Here is a 12790-nt window from a genome sequence, read left to right as displayed (position 1 = left end):
TCCCTTAATTAAAAAAGACAGTGAAAATTACAAAACAACAAACAAAACAAAACAAAAATCAAAGAAAAAAACCCGAATTGTATTGCTGTAGGTTCTCTGAAGTCTTCTAGAAATAGCTTATAGTTAAATTTGGTTTTCTTGACTCAAAGTTTCAAATGCCAAACTACATTTATGAAAGTCAAATAATCCATCATTCTGAAGAAATGTAATACTCTGGCTAACAAAGAAATTCTGATTAAATGGAAGTAATTATCAGAACACCAAATGTATGGCATGAGCTCTGCCACTCAGTTGTCCTGTGCTCACGACAGACTTCACATGATTGAGGACAGATCCATCAATGTACTTTTTATCCCTGAGCCAAACACGGCCTGAGAATTCTCATTATCAAAGAGCTCCAGGCAGAGCCTAACCATCATTGGAAGTTAACGAATAATTTGAACCCATTTGCTATTTTTATACTATATCGTATACCTTCTTCGTTCCTCTTTCATTTCTCTTTCCACCATTTCCCTGTCCTGTTTTACCACAGTAGAAACGTTAAATACACAAGAGAAATACTCCTAAAAAATACTGCATAACCCGAAACTATATAAAACAAAAGTCATTAAGTTTATGGAATGTAGAAATTGAGGAAATATAACCAGAATTTAATTGCCTTAATGAAATAAATCAATACATTTAAATTCAAATTTGAATATATACTGCTTAACTAAAACCTACATGTCTAAAATGAATGCCTTTACATTTTAAAAATGCATGCAAAGTTATTTAAGGCTATATTAGGTTGGATCACATGACATTGATGTTTCATAGGCCAAAAACTACTAAATTAAATATTGGCAATTGCACACGGGTCAACATAATATAATCACTTCTCTTCTTTCTACTTGGCTCAAGCAGTCTCTGAAGAGATGGGACTGAGACTTGCGCAAAGTAAATCTTTTAAGCAGTAATTATTAATTTGGGAGGGGGAAGGTCAGAGACTTCTTTCAGAATCGGAAACTCTTGTCTAGAAAATGTACATAATCCAAAATGTAAAATATAATTTCAGAAAATTCATAAACCCAGAAGCTTATCTATGAACTCCCTCAGAGTTCCATGGGATACTCTGATTAAGCATCTGTGCTTTGGCTTGGGACAGTGGCTCACGCTTGTAGTCCCAGCACTTTGGGGGACCGAGGTAGGAGGATCGCTAGAGGTCAGGCGTTCGAGACCAGCTTGGGCAACAAAGCAAGACCTCATTTCTACAAAAAATAAAAAAAGGATCTGTGCCTACTCTAAGAGCTCCCAGATATTCCAAGTCATGGGAACCCAGCCACCCTGGGTTCTCATGTTGCAGACTGCAGAAAAATTCCCCACCACTGGACTCACTGGGATTTGGAGGGAAAAGGTGCCAGGAGGCAAAAACACATGAAAAAAAAAAACCAAGTTACTTTAAAATGTTGCTTTGATCCAGTTCTCTGTCCCTTCAGACACCATACATCTTGAAGTGTTTTCCCAGAAGCCTTAGTATAGCAATTACTGTGCCAAAGTGCACAGGCATTTTTTGGAAGGCTATATCTAAGTTGAGTTTCCCAAATTTCCATAAAAGCTTTCCAGTTGGCCTCCTTCTTCTTGCTCTGATCCACTCAGCTTCCTAAAATACTGATTGCATCCTCTCACTTACAATTGATATGGGCATCTCACGGTCTACTTCATCAATTCTAATCTTCCTGGGCATCTCATGGTCTACTTCATCAATTCTAATCTTCCTGGACTACTGATGACCCTCTGCTGCTACTTCACTTAATTTCCCATTATCGCAAATGTGTACCCTCAGCTGCATAATGGTGAAACTCTTCAAGCTTCACCTATCTGGAATCGTAAAGATCTTCCCCTCTTTGCTTTCCAAAATCAAATATTCACCATCCTTTATGGTCCACTCCAAATCTCACTTCACATCATTAGCACTTCAGTTAGTGATCTAATGATCAGTTTATTTCTCTTCAATTAAATTTTAACCTCCATGTGGGCCAAGGTAATGTCTTATATTCCATTAATATCCACAATAATACTTAGCAAAGTGCTAAAGCACATAAAATGAATCAATAAATCTTGATTACAATGCTATCAAAATATTGCAGACCTAAAAAAGGAAGAAAAATAAGAGACTAACATACATTGCCATTTGTAATGTACCTAAAATTTTAAATAAAAAGAAAGAAAAAAAGCTTGTTTGAAGTTAAATTATTTAAGCTAATTTAACAGACATTCTGTTAAGTGAAGTCTTATGAAGAATGAGAGAAAAAAATCTTAAGGAGAAATATTTACATTACATATTATGCTATGTTATATTATATTGGAAGTACTAAGGTAAAGAAACAGGAGTCAGGGTAATTTGTAATTTTTCCTAAATGCACTATTTATAAACCTTGGGACATGCCAAAGGTAGCATATGAAAGATTTGCAATATATCTGGAATTCACCAAAATGTTCTACACAAGCCTCACTGTATCACCATGACATCAAAGACTCTCATATACTTGTCCCCAAATATAAGTTTTCTGTTTAGTTTTCCATCAAATTGAGAGGGTATATAAAGTAAATTTTCTTGGTATCACATACTTTAAACATAAAGAGGTTTTGTAAGAAATATAAAGTCTAGAATATAGAGTACAATACGTTCAGATTTACGTAAGCAAAACCAAATAACAAAATTAATGGGGGTTGGCAGGGGAGTAATTAAAAGAATGCCATATATGAACTAAAATGAACAAGGGAGATCTACACATATAAACATGGATAAATCCTGAAAACCAAACTAAATAGAAAAAAGAATAGTTAAATAAAATAGATTTTTAAAATAGGGATTCAAGCGTATTATACCATTTTATTCCCCCACCCCCCCCAAAAAAAGAATCTAAATATGGTAAAATGTTAACATTTTCTTAAACCTGAGTTGTGGGTAGAAAAATTTTTATTATATCCTCTATTCTTTTCAGCATGTTTGAAATATTTTATAAATAAAACTTGAAATATAACAAGAAGGATATACATATATCATGTATACTTATGTATTCTTATGTACTTTATCAATTATATTCTATCAATTCTTATCTACTTCATCAAAGCTATTTTTTTTACCTCCCACATATGAGTGAGAACATGTAAAATTTGTCTTCTGTGTCGCTCTTATTTCACTTAACATAATGATCTCCAGTTCCACCCATGTTACTGCAATGACAGGATTTCATTCTTTTTTATGAATGAATAATATTGCATCATGTATATATACCATATTTTCTTTATCCCTTAATCCACTGATGGGCACTTGGATCGATTCCATATTTTAGCTACTGTAAAGTAGTACTGCAATAAACATGGAAGCGCAGATTATCTTTTTAATATATTGATTTCCTTTCTTTTGGATATTATTGGATATTATTCAGACTGTATTCTTGTACATATGTATACGTGATATATATATAGATACATAATAAACTGCAATTTTGCCTCCAAAGGAAAAGACTATAAGACTGGAACAGAGGAGGAAAAGTGACTTTTTTTTTTTTTTTTGTCTGTTTGTTTTCTTTTTTTTTTTTTTTAATTAATTAATTATTATTATACTTTAAGTTGTAGGGTACATGTGCATAACGTGCAGGTTTGTTACATATGTATACTTGTGCCATGTTGGTGTGCTGCACCCATCAACTCGTCATTTACATCAGGTATAACTCCCAATGCAATCCCTCCCCCCTCCCCCCTCCCCATGATAGGCCCCGGTGTGTGATGTTCCCCTTCCCGAGTCCAAGTGATCTCATTGTTCAGTTCCCACCTATGAGTGAGAACATGCGGTGTTTGGTTTTCTGTTCTTGTGATAGTTTGCTAAGAATGATGGTTTCCAGCTGCATCCATGTCCCTACAAAGGACACAAACTCATCCTTTTTGATGGCTGCATAGTATTCCATGGTGTATATGTGCCACATTTTCTTAATCCAATCTGTCACTGATGGACATTTGGGTTGATTCCAAGTCTTTGCTATTGTGAATAGTGCCGCAATAAACATACGTGTGCATGTGTCTTTATAGCAGCATAATTTATAATCCTTTGGGTATATACCCAGTAATGGGATGGCTGGGTCATATGGTACATCTAGTTCTAGATCCTTGAGGAATCGCCATACTGTTTTCCATAATGGTTGAACTAGTTTACAATCCCACCAACAGTGTAAAAGTGTTCCTATTTCTCCACATCCTCTCCAGCACCTGTTGTTTCCTGACTTTTTAATGATCGCCATTCTAACTGGTGTGAGATGGTATCTCATTGTGGTTTTGATTTGCATTTCTCTGATGACCAGTGATGATGAGCATTTTTTCATGTGTCTGTTGGCTGTATGAATGTCTTCTTTTGAGAAATGTCTGTTCATATCCTTTGCCCACTTTTTGATGGGGTTGTTTGTTTTTTTCTTGTAAATTTGTTTGAGTTCTTTGTAGGTTCTGGATATTAGCCCTTTGTCAGATGAGTAGATTGCAAAAATTTTCTCCCATTCTGTAGGTTGCCTGTTCACTCTGATGGTAGTTTCTTTTGCTGTGCAGAAGCTCTTTAGTTTAATGAGATCCCATTTGTCAATTTTGGCTTTTGCTGCTGTTGCTTTTGGTGTTTTAGACATGAAGTCTTTGCCCATGCCTATGTCCTGAATGGTACTACCTAGGTTTTCCTCTAGGATTTTTATGGTATTAGGTCTAACATTTAAGTCTCTAATCCATCTTGAATTAATTTTCGTATAAGGAGTAGGGAAAGGATCCAGTTTCAGCTTTCTACTTATGGCTAGCCAATTTTCCCAGCACCATTTATTAAATAGGGAATCCTTTCCCCATTTCTTGTTTCTCTCAGGTTTGTCAAAGATCAGATGGCTGTAGATGTGTGGTATTATTTCTGAGGACTCTGTTCTGTTCCATTGGCCTATATCTCTGTTTTGGTACCAGTACCATGCTGTTTTGGTTACTGTAGCCTTGTAGTATAGTTTGAAGTCAGGTAGCGTGATGCCTCCAGCTTTGTTCTTTTGACTTAGGATTGTCTTGGAGATGCGGGCTCTTTTTTGGTTCCATATGAACTTTAAAGCAGTTTTTTCCAATTCTGTGAAGAAACTCATTGGTAGCTTGATGGGGATGGCATTGAATCTATAAATAACCTTGGGCAGTATGGCCATTTTCACGATATTGATTCTTCCTATCCATGAGCATGGTATGTTCTTCCATTTGTTTGTGTCCTCTTTGATTTCACTGAGCAGTGGTTTGTAGTGCTCCTTGAAGAGGTCCTTTACATCCCTTGTAAGTTGGATTCCTAGGTATTTTATTCTCTTTGAAGCAATTGTGAATGGAAGTTCATTCCTGATTTGGCTCTCTGTTTGTCTGTTACTGGTGTATAAGAATGCTTGTGATTTTTGCACATTAATTTTGTATCCTGAGACTTTGCTGAAGTTGCTTATCAGCTTAAGGAGATTTTGGGCTGAGACAATGGGGTTTTCTAAATATACAATCATGTCATCTGCAAACAGAGACAGTTTGACTTCTTCTTTTCCTAACTGAATACCCTTGATTTCTTTCTCTTGCCTAATTGCCCTAGCCAGAACTTCCAACACTATGTTGAATAGGAGTGGTGAGAGAGGGCATCCCTGTCTTGTGCCAGTTTTCAAAGGGAATTTTTCCAGTTTTTGCCCATTCAGTATGATATTGGCTGTGGGTTTGCCATAAATAGCTCTTATGATTTTGAGGTACGTTCCATCAATACCAAATTTATTGAGCGTTTTCAGCATGAAGGGCTGTTGAATTTTGTCAAAAGCCTTTTCTGCATCTATTGAGATAATCATGTGGTTCTTGTCTTTGGTTCTGTTTATATGCTGGATTATGTTTATTGATTTGCGAATGTTGAACCAGCCTTGCATCCCAGGGATGAAGCCCACTTGATCATGGTGGATAAGCTTTTTGATGTGTTGCTGAATCCGGTTTGCCAGTATTTTATTGAGGATTTTTGCATCGATGTTCATCAGGGATATCGGCCTAAAATTCTCTTTTTTTGTTGTGTCTCTGGCAGGCTTTGGTATCAGGATGATGTTGGCCTCATAAAATGAGTTAGGGAGGATTCCCTCTTTTTCTATTGATTGGAATAGTTTCAGAAGGAATGGTACCAACTCCTCCTTGTACCTCTGGTAGAATTCAGCTGTGAATCCATCTGGTCCTGGACTTTTTTTGGTTGGTAGGCTATTAATTATTGCCTCAATTTCAGAGCCTGCTATTGGTCTATTCAGGGATTCAACTTCCTCCTGGTTTAGTCTTGGAAGAGTGTAAGTGTCCAGGAAATTATCCATTTCTTCTAGATTTTCCAGTTTGTTTGCATAGAGGTGTTTATAGTATTCTCTGATGGTAGTTTGTATTTCTGTGGGGTCGGTGGTGATATCCCCTTTATCATTTTTAATTGGGTCGATTTGATTCTTCTCTCTTTTCTTCTTTATTAGTCTTGCTAGTGGTCTGTCAATTTTGTTGATCTTTTCAAAAAACCAACTCCTGGATTCATTGATTTTTTGGAGAGTTTTTTGTGTCTCTATCTCCTTCAGTTCTGCTCTGATCTTAGTTATTTCTTGCCTTCTGCTAACTTTCGAATGTGTTTGCTCTTGCTTCTCTAGTTCTTTTAATTGCGATGTTAGAGTGTCAATTTTAGATCTTTCCTGCTTTCTCTTGTGGGCATTTAGTGCTATAAATTTCCCTCTACACACTGCTTTAAATGTGTCCCAGAGATTCTGGTATGTTGTATCTTTGTTCTCATTGGTTTCAAAGAACATCTTTATTTCTGCCTTCATTTCGTTATGTACCCAGTAGTCATTCAGGAGCAGGTTGTTCAGTTTCCATGTAGTTGAGCGGTTTTGATTGAGTTTCTTAGTCCTGAGTTCTAGTTTGATTGCACTGTGGTCTGAGAGACAGTTTGTTATAATTTCTGTTCTTGTACATTTGCTGAGGAGTGCTTTCCTTCCAATTACGTGGTCGATTTTGGAGTAAGTACGATGTGGTGCTGAGAAGAATGTATATTCTGTTGATTTGGGGTGGAGAGTTCTATAGATGTCTATGAGGTCTGCTTGCTGCAGAGATGAGTTCAATTCCTGGATATCCTTGTTAACTTTCTGTCTCGTTGATCTGTCTAATGTTGACAGTGGAGTGTTGAAGTCTCCCATTATTATTGTACGGGAGTCTAAGTCTCTTTGTAAGTCTCTAAGGACTTGCTTTATGAATCTGGGTGCTCCTGTATTGGGTGCATATATATTTAGGATAGTTAGCTCTTCCTGTTGAATTGATCCCTTTACCATTATATAATGGCCTTCTTTGTCTCTTTTGATCTTTGATGGTTTAAAGTCTGTTTTATCAGAGACTAGTATTGCAACCCCCGCTTTTTTTTGTTCTCCATTTGCTTGGTAAATCTTCCTCCATCCCTTTATTTTGAGCCTATGTATGTCTCTGCGTGTGAGATGGGTCTCCTGAATACAGCAGACTGATGGGTCTTGACTCTTTATCCAGTTTGCCAGTCTGTGTCTTTTAATTGGAGCATTTAGTCCATTTACATTTAAGGTTAAGATTGTTATGTGTGAACTTGATCCTACCATTATGATATTAACTGGTTATTTTGCTCGTTAGTTGATGCAGTTTCTTCCTAGCCTCGATGGTCTTGACATTTTGGCATGTTTTTGCAATGGCTGGTACCGGTTATTCCTTTCCATGTTTAGTGCTTCCTTCAGGGTCTCTTGTAAGGCAGGCCTGGTGGTGACAAAATCTCAAAGCATTCGCTTATCTGTAAAGGATTTTATTTCTCCTTCACTTATGAAACTTAGTTTGGCTGGATATGAAATTCTGGGTTTAAAATTGTTTTCTTTAAGAATGTTGAATATTGGCCCCCACTCTCTTCTGGCTTGGAGAGTTTCTGCCGAGAGATCTGCTGTTAGTCTGATGGGCTTCCCTTTGTGGGTAACCCGACCTTTCTCTCTGGCTGCCCTTAAGATTTTTTCCTTCATTTCAACTTTGGTGAATCTGGCAATTATGTGTCTTGGAGTTGCTCTTCTCAAGGAGTATCTTTGTGGCGTTCTCTGTATTTCCTGGATTTGAATGTTGGCCTGCCCTACTAGGTTGGGGAAGTTCTCCTGGATGATATCCTGAAGAGTGTTTTCCAACTTGGTTCCATTTTCCCCCTCACTTTCAGGCACCCCAATCAGACGTAGATTTGGTCTTTTTACATAATCCCATACTTCTTGCAGGCTTTGTTCATTTCTTTTTCTTCTTTTTTCTTTTGGTTTCTCTTCTCACTTCATTTCATTCATTTGATCCTCAATCGCAGATACTCTTTCTTCCAGTTGATCGAGTCGGTTACTGAAGCTTGTGCATTTGTCACGTATTTCTCGTGTCATGGTTTTCATCTCTGTCAGTTCGTTTATGACCTTCTCTGCATTAATTACTCTAGCCATCAATTCTTCCACTTTTTTTTCAAGATTTTTAGTTTCTTTGCGCTGGGTACGTAATTCCTCCTTTAGCTCTGAGAAATTTGATGGACTGAAGCCTTCTTCTCTCATCTCGTCAAAGTCATTCTCCGTCCAGCTTTGATCCGTTGCTGGCGATGAGCTGCGCTCCTTTGCCGGGGGAGATGCGCTCTTATTTTTTGAATTTCCAGCTTTTCTGCCCTGCTTTTTCCCCATCTTTGTGGTTTTATCTGCCTCTGGTCTTTGATGATGGTGATGTACTGATGGGGTTTTGGTGTAGGTGTCCTTCCTGTTTGATAGTTTTCCTTCTAACAGTCAGGACCCTCAGCTGTAGGTCTGTTGGAGATTGCTTGAGGTCCACTCCAGACCCTGTTTGCCTGGGTATCAGCAGCAGAGGCTGCAGAAGATAGAATATTTCTGAACAGCGAGTGTACCTGTCTGATTCTTGCTTTGGAAGCTTCCTCTCAGGGGTGTACTCCACCCTGTGAGGTGTGGGGTGTCAGACTGCCCCTAGTGGGGGATGTCTCCCAGTTAGGCTACTCAGGGGTCAGGGACCCACTTGAGCAGGGAGTCTGTCCCTTCTCAGATCTCAACCTCCGTGTTGGGAGATCCACTGCTCTCTTCAAAGCTGTCAGACAGAGTCGTTTGCGTCTGCAGAGGTTTTGGCTGCGTTTGTTATTGCCCTGTCCCCAGAGGTGGAGACTACAGAGACAGGCAGGTTTCCTTGAGCTGCTGTGAGCTCCACCCAGTTCGAGCTTCCCAGCAGCTTTGTTTACCTACTTAAGCCTCAGCAATGGCGGGCGCCCCTCCCCCAGCCTCGCTGCTACCTTGCCGGTAGATCACAGACTGCTGTGCTAGCAATGAGGGAGGCTCCGTGGGTGTGGGACCCTCCCGGCCAGGTGTGGGATATGATCTCCTGGTGTGCCTGTTTGCTTAAAGCGCAGTATTGGGGTGGGAGTTACCCGATTTTCCAGGTGTTGTGTGTCTCAGTTCCCCTGGCTAGGAAAAGGGATTCCCTTTCCCCGTGCGCTTCCCAGGTGAGGCAATGCCTCGCCCTGCTTCAGCTCTTGCTGGTCGGGCTGCAGCAGCTGACCAGCACCGATCGTCCGGCACTCCTCAGTGAGATGAACCCAGTACCTCAGTTGAAAATGCAGAAATCACCGGTCTTCTGTGTCGCTCGCGCTGGGAGTTGGAGACTGGAGCTGTTCCTATTCGGCCATCTTGCTCCGCCCCCCCGGAAAAGTGACTTTTTATTATTGTTTGTATAAATTTTATTGTGTTCATGCATTACTTGTTCATCAACACTTTAAAATAAAATGACTAAAACACTAAGATTTAACCATAGCCTCTGGTTATGCCAGAGAAGCTTTGGCCATAGCAATACTCCCACCAAGAACAACTAGAAAGCCCAATAAAATAAATCTGAAGGTACCAAAACAATCAAGTAATGAAAGGCTAAGATCCTAGAGAGAAGGAAACCACAGGGAAGTAATCCAAAATTCTCCAAACTGTAACTCTGAGGGAATCTACCATTCTTATTCTTGGCACAAAGCAAAAGGCTGAGAATTAGGGGATATAGTTGCTGCCAGGAAGTAGAGAATCCAAGAGTCTCTGGCAATCTTGGAGGACTGGTGAGATAAAAATTAAAGTTTTTAGCTGCCAATGCAGCCAGAACTTGAGGACCTAAAAAGGAAGAAAAATAAGAAAATAATGTACATTTTCATTGTGGATTTTTTTAAAAAAGATATTTTAAATGTGCATCTGGAATTTTAAACTAACACATATTCTGAGGTGAAATCTTAAGAAGAGTGAGAGAAAGAGCTTTTATAAGAAAGAAATACTGTGTTATACTATATTATTTGGAGAACTCAGGTAAAGAGAGAAAGGCCAAGTCTTGGTGAGAAAAGAGGTGGAAAAAAAAGGTAAATCTGACACTCATTTGTGTAGAACAAGAGGACAAGAAGCTAAGAAGAATGCTCCTGAAAAGCAGACAGAAGTTTTGGTAGTCTCAAGATGTACAAGAGACAAAAATTGGTATTCAGTGACCACCAGAGAAGAAAGGTTCTAGATAATACAAGGTCTGTATTGGGATCCCTGAGATACTACACTCTAAGAACAGAGATAAACCAGAGATCAAAGGAGGCTTAAAATTGCAGCACAGCCTTGAGTCAGCCACTACTCTTTGTGGCCATCTGAGGATAAAGTAAAATCTCTCTGGAGAAAAATGAAATAATCCAGAGATTCTAAAACTTTTAATATATAAAGATAAGCATTCATTTAAAAACTACCAGACTTAATAAACAAGACCAACTGAAAAAAAAGAATAGAAACAAACTCACAAATGATTTAGTTATTGGCATTTAGTTATTAGTTATCAGGTACAGATGCTAAAATAATTATGGTTACTATGTCAAGAAGACAAGACAGAAAATTGTACCAAAGAACAGAACCTATTTGTTTTTAATAATCAAAATGTAAGTTCTAGAATTTAAAAACATGTAACAACCAAAATTAAGAATTCAATAACAGCAATCTAGACACAGCAGAAGAGAAATCTGATGTAACTGATGACAGAATCAGTAGAAAATATCTTGCCTGGGCTGGGCACGGTAGCTCACATCTGTAATCCCAACACTTTGGGAAGCCAAGGTGGATGGATCACTTGAGGTCAGGAGTTTGAGACCAGCTTGGCCAACATGGTGAAACCCAGTTTCTACTAAAAGTACAAAAATTAGCCGGGTGTGGTGGTGCATGCCTTTAAACCCAGCTACTCAGGAGGTTGAGGCAGGAGAATCGCTTGAACCTGAGAGGCACAACAGGTTGCAGTGAGATAAGATCATGCCACTGCACTCCAGCCTGGGCAACAAAGTGAGACTCTGTCTCAAAAAAAAAAAAAAAAAAAAAAGAAAAGAAAATATCTTGCCTGAAGCTTGAAGAGCAAAAAGACAGAAGAATACTGAAAAGATTATACAAATAGAATGCGATTCATGATGAAACAGGTCTAATACGAATATAATTGGAATCCCAGAGAGGGAGAGATGGAATATGGCAGAAGCAATATCTGATAAGATAAAGGCCAACAATTTTACAAAACTAATGAAAGATACTAATACACAGATTTAAGAACATCTACAAACTCCAAGCAAAATAACTACAAAGAAAACCTTGTATATGGACAGGGCAGTAACACTGCTGAAAACCAGTCAAAGAGAAAATCTTAAAAGCAGCTGGGGGAAGAGGACAAATTGCCTTCACACAAATGACAATAAAACAGTTGGTCACTGAACAGGAATGATGGAATGACATCCTTAAGTTGCTGAAAGAAAATAACTGACCATCTAGAATTCCACTTGAAAAGATGTTTCAAAAGTAAAGGTAAAATAATGAATCTTCAGACAAATAACAACAGAAAAATATCTTTCATTGGCAAATGCCCTTGAAAAGAAATGTCATATCACAGATAAGAAATACAGAAACGTGGAAAGGAATGAAGAGCAAAAGGCACAGTGAATATATGAGTAAATCTAAATAAATGTTGATAATACGAGGCAATAATAAGTTGAAATGTAGCAATATACTTATAATTAAAATATATAATAACAATAACATCAAAGGTATGAAAGAAAGTTATTTAAAGTATTCTAAAGTCCTAGCAATGACTGGGAAGGGGCAGAGTACTAATTTACATTAATTTAATTTATATTAAACTAACAATGAGCCCAAAATGCTTGTTATAATCTTTAACATAACCATTAAAAGGATGTATAAATAACAAGCCAATATGTGGGCAGGGGAGGGCTGGAAAATTAAAATAATTTAAAATAGTTAATTAATCTGCAGAAAACAAAATAAAACAGAAAAAGGAACATAAAACAGATGGGATAAATGGAAAACAAACGCAAATATGTCAGTTATTACAGTAAGCATAAATGGTCAGAAAACACCAACTAAAAGAAAAAAAGTAGAATACTGGATTAAAAAAACAAAAACTACAAAGTCAATTATGGGCTACTTAAGGAAGACATATCTTAAATGTTAGAACATCAAAATGTTAAATGTGAAAGGATATAAGAAAAGACATAACACACAAATACAAACAATGCTGTTGTCGTTATACTAATATAAGTCAAGGCACTGACTTTAAGGCAAAAGTCTTAAGGTAGGGTTAGGGCATTGGCAAGGGCATTTGCCAATAACACACTAGAATGCAAAGACTAAGGTAATGCTGAGAGATGCAAGGCACAATAGAAAGCCAAGGATATTTCTGAAGAAGAAAAGGCTACAACAGCAGC

The 12790-nt window shown here is 37.9% G+C and overlaps 1 protein-coding gene across 6 annotated transcripts in view; it reads right to left on the bottom strand.

Annotated features, from left to right (window-relative positions):
* Positions 1-12790, bottom strand: part of PIGN (phosphatidylinositol glycan anchor biosynthesis class N) — a 153747-nt gene that overhangs the window by 66960 nt on the left and 73997 nt on the right. The gene's annotated exons all lie outside the window — the stretch shown is intronic.

This window comes from Macaca fascicularis, chromosome 18 (assembly GCF_037993035.2).
Source record: "Macaca fascicularis isolate 582-1 chromosome 18, T2T-MFA8v1.1".
In the NCBI taxonomy this organism is placed as follows: Eukaryota; Metazoa; Chordata; class Mammalia; order Primates; family Cercopithecidae; genus Macaca; species Macaca fascicularis.
The sequence above is the reverse complement of the archived record's forward strand: the minus strand, read 5'-3'. Positions and strand labels throughout refer to the sequence as shown.